Raw genomic sequence first — 12,464 nt, forward strand, 5'->3', positions numbered from 1 at the left:
AGACACAGGGTGACATTTGCTGGTCCCTCCCATCTCTTCTGGGCTTCATGCCTTTCTCAGCTTCTTGTTTCCATGGCTTTTTCTCTCTTTCTGTCTGAATTTCATTCTCTTTTAAAGAACTCCATTAAGAGGACTAAGACCCATCTTAAATGAGGTGAATGAATCACACCTTAAGTACTGAGTCACCAAAAGATCCTACTTACAAGAATGGATTGGCTTTAAGAACACAATTTTCTGGGTTACATACATTTCCAAACCACCACACACAACTATTCTTTTGCAGATGAGTTTGTATTGGTTACTTCTGCATCATTCCATATCCTCTTGTCTTCTCTTCTTGTTTCATGTGCCACTGAAACAACCAACACTGCAAGGCTAAGATGCACTTTTCACAAGTAACCTAACCCACACCCCACATTTTTCCTTTTGCCACAGGCCTCTCCCCCAATCTAAGGATTTCTATGTTGATGCTGAGATGTGAGAGGCCCCATGTCAGGGAACACACATGCACATCCTGGCAACTATTCATGTGAATGTGTGTGTGTATTGAAAACATTTCTGTATATTCAGAGAATATATGGATATTGGGAGATTTATGCAAGTGTCCAATATATTGTTAATATGTATGCGTAGGATTTGACTCTGTCTTATCAGAAAGTTTATGGTCATTTCAGGATCCATATATGTTTTATTGATGTTTGCTCTGGCTAGATAGTGTATAGATATGTGATATTTGTAGGAATGTTCAGAGACTCTATATGTGTTGTCAGTTTGTGTGTAGTCAGAAGCTATATTTCCATTTGGAATATCTGTGTTGTGAGCATTTGCATGTGGTCAGAAGGTGTGTTGTCATTATGGGATGTGTGTTTGTGAGTGTATGAGTGTGTGTAGATAGAATATGCTTAGAGGATGGATTTGGGGAGCAGTGCCCTGATTCTTCACCATATGTAGACAGGGATTCAGGTTCTGTAGGGTGAAGAGACAGGAGAACCTATAGGCCTTATTCATTATTGGCCTGTATGGGCTATTGAGTGAGGATGTTGTGCAAAATATTGATAGGGGGTCGCATGCTACAGGAAATGACCTGGGTGATGATTTCAAGGAACAACTGTGAAGAAGCCCCCTGTGCACTGCTCAGGAGCTTGGACCTTACCCTGCAGACCATGGAGCATCCATTATAGACTGTAAGCCAGGAGAGTCATACACAGAGGGAAGTTATCAGAAGAGACAGGTATTGAGGGGAAATGAGAGATGAGAACAGTCAATAAGGAGAATAGCATTCTTGCCTATTCTTGGAGCAGGCAAGAACATCAGGGCAGGAGCTGAGTTTTTTGGGAAGGAGATTAGGGCATCAACCAGACTGGTTGGATATTGATGGAGCTGGATCATTATCATGAAGAAAACAATCACCATTTAGTTAACCAAATGAATAACTGGTGACAGATTCATTTTTAAAATCAGTGAATTGAGAAATGGTTCTCAAAAGAAAAGCAGACATTTAGTTTATACCTCAGTAAATTTTGAATAAATTATGATTTCTCATTGAAAACAGAATCAGGAAAATTTTGAATCATCTAATTTAACTATTTAATGGCAGAGTAATGGACTGAACCATGAAATAAGAGTAAGCTTTGGTTGCTCAGCAAGAAGTCTTTTCAGAAATGGCTGTATTTACAGGACAATAAACAACAGGAGCAGTCACAAATAACAGGCATAGAAAGGCCATTTTCTGAGAAACCAGGTATTTTTCAATTATGAACTCAAATAACTCTATAAATATGTATATTTCAAACATTACCTAACTCTGATTTTGAGATATATATTTCCAAAGAGTATAAATCACCCAGAAATAGTCACTAAAGGGGATTTTTATGTTGCAAACTACAATTCTCATCACCTAACCATATTGTATAAGGGTTTGTCTGAATACTTGCTTTATACTGAGTCCAAAATATATGCCACCTTTAGTAGCTAAAGATTATTTAAGGACCTTAAAATTTTATTCTATGAAAATCACCCACAGACAAGACCAAGTGTAGTAATGGCTAATACAACAAATGGAAGAGAAATCAGAATTCTGTAATTTGCTCATAGTAATCAAGGATGGTACTACTTCTGAAAATATTACCACTATCTACCTGGATTCACACGTTATTTTGTACAAACATATCATACAATGTACATACGAACACCTTACTTTACTTCTCTATTGTTTCTTTCAAGAATCTCAACATTCAGCCTCAAGTTTTTCATTTTCTATCCATTACAGCATTCAAGAACAACAATGAATTCCCCAAGGAATTAAAACTTTCCTTTTTAAAAAAAAGTATCAAAAAGGGATAAACAAATTTCCTCTGAAGGTATGTGAATGTGGGCCTGTGAATGTGCTTGAGTCTGGGAAAAGAGATCTATGAGGATCCTGAAATCAGGGGTCATTCTTTACCATTCCAGCAAAAACTAGTTCCACTAAATGGTGACGGACTGAATATATAAAGGGATAATCTCCAGGCCATACACTGAAAGAGATCTCTGACCAACTATGTTGTGCATTTAATCCAATAATTTATACAACCATCTGCATCAATCAGTCCAGGAAGTAAACCACAATGCTGACAACAATAGAGCTGAAACAGCCAGGACTTCATAAAAAACGAACAGGTTTTGTTCACACTTCCAACTTATGGCAATCAGAGAAATCCAAATTTCCTTCCCTAAGCAATCACTTAGGCTGTCCCATTTTTAGTCTGCCTCCAGCTACCACATGCCAACAACTTCCCATCAGTGCCAATCCAAAATCTTTCAGTTTTACACTATAAGATTTCCCACTGCTCTGCATGCCTTTCATCATCTGCTAAATGCAATTGATGGTGACTGCCTGCCACGCTATAGTAAGCTCTGAATAAATAGCCTTTGCTCTTCTCTTTTGGTGGTCTTCATTTAGTTCTGCAGATATCATGGAATTCCTATTGACTTCCAGTATGCTTGGCCATAGCCATGGACCTAGCATTTCTCAAGGTGGTGTATCTACACAGGCATAAATTCAAGACAAAGTAACACCATCTGATCTTAGTGAAGACTCCAGGAATGTTTGTTGATGTTTACACTGGCCTGACAAGAACCACCATATCACTTGTCTATGAGGCCAGCTCAAACAACAGGCTTACAGGGCCTATGCCTGTGATTTAAACTATGGTTATCTTTCCTATGTCTAACAGCAGTTTTACACACCTGCCTTCATGTTTCCTAATCCAATATAGGCATTACTACTAGCTGAGAACATTCACACTTTGCCTCCAGGAGATTAACATTTTTTAAGATTCTATTTCTCTCTTGCTTTCACATCACTTTTCACTACATTAAACTCAGAATCCTGCCACTCTCATGGCCCTTCCAGAGAAAGAAAATATCATACCTATCTTAATCTTGAGAAATCTCTATATGTCTCTCAGATTTACTAGGGACTTCCACTAAGAATCCTGACCTAATTTATTTGATAACCATTCATACATCAAAATTGAAAATGGTTTTATGACCACAAACAATTTTGGAACATTTTCATCACTCCAAAAAATCACAATGGGATTGCCTTACACATCTGTTAGGATGGTTTAAATTTTTAAGAAAGCTAACAATAGCACATGCTGGAGAGGAAGTAGAACAACTGGAATTTACATATATTGCTGATCAGAATGCAAACTGGGAAAATTAACTGAAAATGGAAAAGGAGGGTTGTGGGCAGACTGTGGAGTAGAAAGTTTGAGGAATCATTCATTCCTCTAAAACAACTACTGAAATGACAGAGATCTTCTGAGGCAACTATTTGGGAACTCTGGACTCTAATGTATCACCCACACCATGTAGGAAAGGCTGAAGTGGAGGCTGTCAATTTGGGTTACTTTTGGTGAATTCTGCCTTTATAATCTCAGTTGCCATCCCTGCCCCCCCCCCCAACTGAGAGACAAGAAGCTGTGTTGGCTGCAGTCCACAATCTTGGCATTGCTTGCTGTAGCCAAGGTGGACAATAAGAAACTTTTCCTGCAAAAAAATGGGGTTGGATGTTTAGATTGTGAATAATTCCTTATCAGTTGTCACACTGAGTATAAAGAGGATAAACCCACCTATAAAAGACAGAGGTTGGCATATGATTAAAGAAAGGATCTGTGATGGTTAATATCATATTTAAATCTTCTATGTGACAGTGTCCCATCATTTAGTAAAGAAAGCACTGATCTGATTATTATTGTGAGGACATTTATTACATATATTTACCTTATTAGTCAGTTGATGGCATCTGTAGCTCACCATACCAACAATCAAAGAAAGACATTTCCCACAGCAATGGCCCATCAGTTGGAATTCCAAAGGAAGAACAGAAGATTTCAGAAGTCAGAAATCCTCAGCTGACCTGCTTTTTAGGGCATTTAATGTCAACTCCTTAGGTATTTTCAGCTTGTACTTTGCCCTACAGATTTTCTATGTGTCAGATTTCAGAGTCATCTTTTCTGAAATTTCTAGTGTGAGGAATACACTACAGAATTTGGACTTGCCAATCCCACTGCAGCATGGGTTGATATCCATTGATATATGCATATCTTAATACTAATTCATTGGAGAACCATGACTAATAGGATCCATCTATATGCTGTGTAAAAGACACCACTTTAGCTATGAGGACACAAAGAACTGGAAAATTAAAGTGTGGAAAGATATATACATTGAAAATAATAACCAAATGGGAGCAGTGGTGGCTATATTTATCAGATTAAATAGACTTTAAATCAAAATAGGTTACAAGAGAAAAATAATAACATTATATACTGATCAAAGATACATTCAAAAGGAATATATAACAATTATAAATACATATGCAATTATCAACTGACCCACAAATTATATAATGCAAAATTCACAGATTTGAAGGTAGAAATGTATAGGTCTACAATAATTGATGGAGACTTCAATATACAAACTTCAATAATAGGTTGATAGTGAAGCTTAGGAAATGGATGATGGTGATGGTAGCACATTACTGTGAGCATAATTAACAGGAATGAATTACTTATGTGAATGTGGTTAAAAGGAATTTTTTGGTAGTATATATGTTACTAGAATAAAAATTATGTGAAAAATTCAGGACTATATAACTCAGAGAACCATACTCTAAATGATGGACTATAGTCAAGAGTACAAGTATAAAATGTTCTTTCATTAATTACAACTAATACACAACACTAATAAAAGGTGTTAAAAATAGGGGAGCATATGGGGAAATACACCTAATGTAAACTGTGGATTATAGTTAATATTAGAGATTTAATATTTTTCATCAATTTTAACAAAGGTACCACTCAAATGCAAAGAGTCAACATTAGGGCATATATGGGGATACTTCAATATTTATGTCTGTAAAACTAAAACTTCTCTAATTTAAAAAATTAAGTAAAAACATCTTATTCATTGCTTGTGGGAGACAAAATGGTAAAACCACTTTGGCAATTACTTTCTGAAAAAACACATGGTCTTACCAAACAACGCAGCACCACTACTTAAGAATGTACCACATGGGTTTGAAAGCTCATGCCACATAAAAGTCAGCATGTAAAGTTTTATAGCAGCTTTATTAATAATCACCCAATAAAGAAGTGAACCAAAATGTCCTACAATAATTAAATACTGGATGAAACAGATACATCTAAACAATGGAATAATATTAAGCAATAGAAATGAAGAGGCTCTCAAGCCAGGTAAATACAAGTATATTTCTAAGTAAAAGAAGTCAAATTGCACAGGTTACAGGCTGTATTATATCATTCAAATTCTGGAAAAGACAAATCTATAGAAAAAATGAACTGATTCAGGTTTGCCAGGGTTTTATTGGGGACAGGATAGTTGAATTGATGAAGCTTCTCTATATTTTAATGGTGAATACCTGTCATTATAGAGTAGTAAAAATGTATAGAATTCAACAGCATAAAGGCTGAATCTTTACACAAAATAGAAAAATATCATTTACAGATAGGTGAATTCCAGGATGGAATGGAGAAAGTGATAAAATAATTACAAAGATATTAATGGTGCTCACTGATGTTGAGTGGGTGGTGGTTGTGATGAACTAAATGACTTTTGGAAATCAATAGACCCTGCTAGAAGAAACTTATACACAATTGTACATATGTACTTGATTGTAGTTGAAAAAGTTGTTTTCTAATTGGAGAATGGATGATGCTAAAGCCATAGACTTGTACAGTTTAAATGGATGATGTGAATAACATGCATTTGTACCTCAATAAAGGTTAAAAGTTCTAGTAATAAATGAATGATCATTTGACTATGACAAAAAATAATATGCATATGCATGAGGCCAAGCTGATATAAAATGATTAAATAATTAAATATATGGAGCAGAATTAAAAATGCTGCATGGACAATTCCAATTAATGTAGATACTTGGACTTCATGAGCTGGAAATGGAATGCAGATTCCCTTTCCATATGCATAGCCTGTGCATAATTATTTTCCTCCAAAGTGGACAAACAATAAGTATGGAGAATAAAGAAATTTTACAGTGGATGACCAAAACTAACTCAACCAGGTGGTAAAGTTTAACATCAACAGTCGTATATCATCTTGAGAGCATATAATCTTGACATTAAGTGATGAGAATGGCACAGTTCCTCTATGTCCTTCCTTTTACATTAAGAAATGGTGCTTTCAAGTCCTCCTACATGAGAATAACTTCTTTTTAACGTGATTTTATTGATGTATATATAATTGAGATATTTTACTTATCAATCCAAAGTATATAATAAATGGTGTCATCATATAATTGTGAATTCATCACCACAATAAGTTTTAGAACATTTTCATTACTCCAAAAGAAGGAAACAAATAAAAATAAAGAGCACCCAAATCATCCCATATCCTTATCCCCCCTACTATTTATATATTTTTTGTCTTTATTTTATTACTCTTATGCCCATACACTGGATTAAGGGAGCATCAGTCACAAGGTTTTCATATAGCACAATGATAAACAATCATTATCAAGAATCAAGTTCATCAGATTCAGGTATTACCTTCTAGGTATTATAATACACTAGAAACTAAAAGGAATATCCACATAATGCATAAGAATAACCTCCATAATCACCTCTCAACTATATTTGAAATCTCTGAACCACTGGAGTTTGTTCATTTCTTTTCTCCATTTTGGTCAAGAAAGCATTCTTAATCCCACAATGCCAGGGCAAGGCTCATCCCTAGGAATCATGTCCAATGTTGCCAGGGAGACTTACACCCCTGAGAGTCATGTCCCATATTGGGGAGAAGCTAGAGAGTTTATATGCAAATTGGCTGGGAGACAGAGACCACATGTGACACCAAAGGAGGTTCCCTGGGGGTGATTCTTAGGCATAATTATAAGCAGGCTTAGTGTCTCCTTTGAAGGAATAATTTTCATAAGGGCAATGCCCAAGACAGAGGGCTTTACTTACTAAATTGGGAGGGTCTAGTACTTATGAGAATATCAAGAATTCCCCAGGTGAAGAAGTTTAATACTTCCATATTTTCCCCAGACCCTCATGGTGACTTTGACTTTGCAAATACTTCATTTTCTGCAAAAATACTCCAGATATATTAGGGTGTTACATTAACCTGTACAGAAGAACAAGATTTCATTCCCTATTCCAGGTTCCATGTGATTATGATGTTTAAATAAACTGACCATACAGGTTAAACTAGAGAGTGTGCTACAGAGAATATAAATTTTGCACCAAATAAATATCTCTTAAATAAGCTAAACTCAGAAATATGCGTGACTGCTGTAAGAGCTTACAGTCTAGGAACCATTACAATGAGCCTTATTGAACATTCTGTACTCCATCATTGATTGCCCAATCTCTGCCCATGTTCTATCCCCTGATAACCTATGTTCTCAAATTCAGTTCTCAGTATTTGTTCAATATGTTTAGTTTACATTAGTGAGGCCAGAGAATTCATGTTGGAGTGAAATGTGTGAGCAGTGAACATGCACAGGCCTTCAGGGATATGTCAACATGAGACCATTTTGATGAAGGCACTGTGGGAAGCTAGCATTCGTCACTCATTCACTGATATTTTCCAGTTCACAATGGGTAGAAACCATATGAAGGTAATTATGATTGGAATACTTCACACCATGATCTACCCTTATACAATAAGAGAGTGTCTACAGTGAAGGTGAGACCTATAAATGAAAAGAGTGGGGAAGCAATCAGCCATAGTGCTCAATTTTATGAAGTCTGAGAACTCAGAAATGTTAGGAAGCCTGTCTATAAGCACTGTGGAAGAGTCTGTGGATATTCATCTTGTAAACCACATGAGTAAATTCATCTGGAGAAAAACCAAGCAAATGTAGTGAATATGGGAAAGACTTCAATGGAACTTTCAATTTAAACATACCAGAGATACACAAGGAAGAAAAATTTTATAAATTTTACCAATATGGGGGAGGCTCCATTGAACACTCATAGCTTAAACAAGATGACAAAGAACATACTGAGGAAAAAACTATGTTGGGAAGTTTGTTGTTCACTTTTCTGAAGTTACAAAATGCACAAGAAATCCTTGCAGCAGTAATGAATGTGGGAAAGAATTACACTACAGTGTTCTCCTTTATATACTTAAAAGATCTCATAAACAAGGGAAATTTCATGACTATAAGCAGTGTGGATGAGTCTCCAGTCACATATCTGATATAAAACAAATGAGATGAGCAGAAATATCCACATGAAAATTCATACAAGGATGTAGCTAAATCTTTAGGAAGAGATCCATTCGGGAAACCTGAGACATGTTAGAAATGCAGCATAGAGAATGTGGGAAGATTCAGAACATATAAAATACTCTCAGTGTAATGAATAAACGGAAAGTTTCCATAATCACTCATTCTTTCTCCACACTAAAGTATTCACACTAAGGAGACCCCAGGTCCAGAGTTTATATGGAAAGGTTTCAGCTGGAGTTCACTCAAGAAATCTTATGCTCTATAATGAACTATTTACCAGAGAACTGAACAAAGAATTCTGACCTTTGGGGAATGGCCCATTTTTTAATAAGGGAGATTCATTTGCTTTTAAATGGCTCAAATTGCAACAAATGTATTGGATAGTGGCATCAGTGTAAGACATATGATACACCTTTTTCAGTTGGCTTCATAGCACCTCAGAACCCAGAAGAGGTAGATCTCAAAGCAGAGTCACAATGTTAGTGGTTTGTACCTCTGGTTAAATAAGATGGCAATGAGTACAAATGGACATTGATGGGCCACTTGGACCAGCATTACATCAGTGACTTTAATTCTGCACATGGCATAGCATCTGAAAAATATGAAATGAAATATGTACATATCAAACCCATTAAAGACAAATAATGACTTGAAAAGCCAGATATAATATCTAAAGACTTGAGTTCCTAAAATGCCTGTTTTTGTTAACCTTATGTACACACTGGTAACATGGAATGCCTGATGACATCTTTAATCTGTTGAAATTAGGGCTGAACAAAAAGAAAAACTTTCTTGAATCAACTGTCCTAGCCCCAATCCAGAGAAGGAAGAAAAAAAATCTGACAGTGGTATATTTCCCAATGAAATTATGTTACCAAATAGCATTCTAGAATACTCCAGTGGAAACATCATACAATAGTAACTCTTTTTATGAGATAAAGAGCCTCTCACCTCCTGCCTGAGGTTTGGTCTGTGCATGCCAAATATATTTTCTGCATTTTTTGGGTTTGCCTGCTAGGTATTAACTATTAGAAAATGAAGCAACAGTTTTCTACATTTTGAACACAGACTCAAATACTCCTACTAACTCCTGTGTAGCCAACTGTTACATCTTGAGTACAACTTTTTAAATTAATGGTTAGCAAGCAGCAATATCACCCCCAAGTGTTCTCATACAAAATGCATGAGCACTACTGGTATTTTTCCTGTGCCCTGCTCCAAAGAGATTAAAAATTTACTCTCTCATGCTCATCACTTGCAGAAGGGGATTTCCAGGGACCAGCAGTTTAAGAAAAAGAGGGTTTAAGGAAGCATGACTGGTGCTGGATTCTTGTACAGTCTAAAATTATCTTAAAAGTACATGTTTGCAGTGGCAGCCCATGGCCTGAGCAAAACAGGCCTGCAGGTCTTGTACACAGCAGTCTGCATGACCTAAGCAGCCAATGTTGAACCTGTTGTCTTTGTAAGCCAGTAAAGAGAAAAGGGGTAAATTGACCTTAAAATGTAACTTTATGAGAAGCAGGCAGGAGGTGAGAGGCTCTTAATCTCACAAAAAGAGCAAAAAGGGACTGCTTAAGTGTAATGTTTATCCTTCCTGTAACACCCCTCAGGTCAGAGTGACCTGTTCCCCCATCTATGCTCCCCCTAACCTTAGGAATGCTTTTGTCTTAAACCCTTATAAATGGCTTGCTGTCCTCTACGCATCTTGCATCACATGGTTGACTTCTGTGCCAATGCAATACCTGCCCACCCTGAGAGAGCCATCATGATCTCTTCAGGACTTCTCACCCTTTAAGTAAGCCCTGAATAAAGGCTCATGTATCAGAAAATGCTTGTTGTCTGCTTCGGCCTGTGGACTGGCATGGCCCTCATGGGCTGTGACACTTGCCCCTCACTTTAAACTATGGCAGCATTCATTAAAAGCAATCAAGGAGCTCTGGAATCTTATTTCCAAGAAACAGAGTATGGCATGCATTTTAAATTTGGGCAGACTCTTAGCAAACAATTATTGCCCAAGAATGTTTTATACAGAAGCTGTACTCCACACTAGGCATATATTCTCTCACCAGGATACTTGGGTAATAGGCCCACGGAGCCAGTGAGAACAAATGAAGAATGATGTATCCAGCTGTTTTAATATTTTTAAAGTAATTCAAAAATTTCCATGTACTAGTTTACACCACTTTTCTAAGTTAACCACCAGGTAATTAATGCAGGCTCACAGATGAATTACTCACAATGTAACTATATGCAACAACCATGCCAATCACTTTTTTCTGTATTTTGCACAACAATGGTTAAAGAGCACACAGTTTGACTATCATGGTCACAATTGTCATTTTTCAAGGCAGTAGAAAACTAAAATATTTTTGAATGATAGAAAATTTAAGTTTCACAATAATAAAGAGGAAGTAGCCTGTTCCATTCCCCACCCCTCCTCACTTCTTTAACAGTTCAGGAAAGACTGCCCTCCAAACACAATCCCACACGGTACATTCAGTACTGTGATAAATGTAGACAATTATGAAATAGGCTGAACTTTGCTTCTTGGTGAAGCCACAATAATTTCTTTTCACAGTAAATTTGACTTTCAGTGCAGTTCTAATTCATGATTTTTGTGGTACATAATTTCCAACATGTTTAAGTAATTTCAGTTAATTGAGCTTTCAGTGGTGATGGTTATTTTAAATTGTATTTATTAGTATGGTCAAGATAAGAGAGGAGTTTAAACTGATTATAAAATGCAGCATCTTTCTCTGATTTTCTTAGCTAAACTTTTCTTCTTTTTTCCATTATTTTCCTTGCTGTTCTCCATCTTTGAAGCTCAAATTTCCCTCATAAAATAAAACATACCTTGTCAACATTAGCTCACATTTTAGCAGATGTTTCTGTATAGTTAACATTCCAATGATCTTTGTTTTTTGCCTATTCTACAGAAATGTGCCTTTTGTCTCCTAAATCTGATTTGTTACTAACCAGCAGAAATGGAAAATTTTCATTTTCATTTACTGAAACACTGTTCCTTGAAGTAAGCTGTGGCTGCAAAAGATTCCATTTCTGTCCTGGAGAAGACACAGTGGAAACCTTCCCCACTTCTGAAGTAGCTGTCTCTATTTGCTGCACAGGCCTCCTGCTCAGCAGGATCTAAGATACCAATCTGAACTTCCTCTCTACCCAGCACTAACCTTTCCCAACAGCTTTCTGCTTTGGTAGGCTCAGACTCCTCCACAAACTCATCAAACAGGAACTGTAGAGTCAGAGCAGACTTCCCCATACCATCACTGCCCACCATGATGACTTTGTGCCAAAGAATTCTGACCCTTTAAATTATTTATGGCCAATTGGCATGTGAAGTTTTCATCAAAGATTAGGAAGAATCTGCACCATGAGCCAGTCTCCCACCCTGCAGGCTCCAGAGGCCATGGCTGCTCTGGCTTCAGCAGGAGTGAGCTTGGCCCTTGTCTTAAGGGAAGCTCCACACATGGGAGCAGCAGGAGGAGACCATGGTGGCAGTGGAGGCTGGGAAGCTGGAGAAGGTGGGGGGACATGGGCTCTCTGCTCTCAGCAGATCCACCCTCCTCCTGGCTGCTCTGCAGCAACTGACCAATGGCACATTTTCAAAAAAGAAATGAAGGAAAACAATTAGGACTGTTAAGTGTTCTTTAGAATAGTGAACACATAAATAGGTAAATAATAAAAA

General features: G+C 36.9%; 1 pseudogene; it reads right to left on the reverse strand.

The window, feature by feature from the left end:
* LOC119525129 overlaps positions 1-12,464 on the reverse strand; it is a 30,285-nt pseudogene that overhangs the window by 13,896 nt on the left and 3,925 nt on the right.

This window comes from Choloepus didactylus (genome assembly GCF_015220235.1).
Source record: "Choloepus didactylus isolate mChoDid1 chromosome 23 unlocalized genomic scaffold, mChoDid1.pri SUPER_23_unloc9, whole genome shotgun sequence".
Taxonomy (NCBI): Eukaryota; Metazoa; Chordata; class Mammalia; order Pilosa; family Megalonychidae; genus Choloepus; species Choloepus didactylus.